Here is a 1,453-nt window from a genome sequence, read left to right on the forward strand (position 1 = left end):
CGGGTTCCCGCCGCATAAAGAGCCTCGCTCCGCCGCCACGCCCAGCCCGTTGTGGCACCACCCCCTGTGCGCTGAAAGGGCGTGAACGGGGCGGTGCTGGGGGAGGGGACAGTGCCTGCGGCCGGGACTGGCGAGGAGCAGCGCCCGAGGGCCCTTCCGCCGTCCCGGGTGCATGTCGGGATGGGGCGCTCACCTTGTGGCTCGCCCGGCATGCCCCGGCCGCGCCTCACCGGGGTGAGCGCCCCTTCCGCGGCGCCGCCGCCAGGCCGGGGCTCTCCAGGCGCCTTTCCCGCCGCCCCTGCGGGGCCTCGGCTCTGTGGCCGCCCGGAGCCCCCAAGTGCTGGTGCCCCGCGGGTTTTGCCGCCGGTCGCTGAGAGGCTCAGGAGCCCCGGTGCTCCCCGTCCACCCACGCTCTTTGTGCTGGGCATGGTCCCTGCCGTGCTGCCAGCCTGCCCGAGCCGCAGCGCGCTCCGTTCCTGTCCCGCGGGCGATGCTCTTGCCGGAAACCACTTCTGTGGTTCAGGAGTCGGTGAAGAGTTTGGGGGCAGCGTTCTGTGCTCTCTGCTGCTCAGGGAGCCCGGCTAGGGGACCAAGTTTGGCTATGGTCATCCTTCCCTTACCTTTCAAATTCTGAGACAGATGCACAAATTAGGACTTTGTGTCTGTTCACTTTGTTGGGTTTTGGGGTTTTCTTGCAGAAGTTTGTCGACTTTGCTTTTACTTCTGTCTAGATTTTCTGGTAAAGAAAATGAGCTGATGCTCTTTTTTATTCTTGATGGCTTAGTAGAAGCCCTGGAACCCTGTATAAACTTGAAAATGAGAAAGTGTTTCAGGAGGCATCACCTGCTGAGGGTCCCAAAAATAGCTGTGAACTTTCTTGGGAAAGAGGAACATAGTTAGAGCACTTCCCTGCTTAGTATGGCTAGAAACCCTTCCACAGGAGAAGAGAACTGAATTCAAGTCTTAAACATCCTGCACAAAGAGCTTGCTCATCAAACTGTCCACGGAACCATGGACTCTTAGGGGAATATCTGCCACTGCAATCATGTTTATTTAAACAATCATGTGTAGAGGCACCACACTGGTGGTGGGCTTGGCCCTGTCACTGCTCCCTAGACCAGCTTTTAGAGCTTCTGATGGATCTGCTGTTTGCAGATGTGGGACATGCTCCATTGTTGTGACTCCAGCTGGACTTGGAAGCATCTTGATCGCTCAGTTCTGAGATGCTTCTGCAACAGAACAAACTGAACATGAAAGCAAAAACCAGCAGTGAGATCAGATGCAATTCTAGACAGCAGGCCAACATTTCAGAGACACTTTTTAGTTGTTTGCATAAGCTCCATCTTGGAGCCTCTCATGGTCATTATTAGATCTGGCACTGTGTTGACAGCTCCTCAGATGGGAGGCTGAAGCTTTTGGTTTACCTAGAAAACACCTGGACAGCTGTCTCCCT

The sequence above is a fragment of the Molothrus ater genome, chromosome 2 (assembly GCF_012460135.2).
Source record: "Molothrus ater isolate BHLD 08-10-18 breed brown headed cowbird chromosome 2, BPBGC_Mater_1.1, whole genome shotgun sequence".
In the NCBI taxonomy this organism is placed as follows: Eukaryota; Metazoa; Chordata; class Aves; order Passeriformes; family Icteridae; genus Molothrus; species Molothrus ater.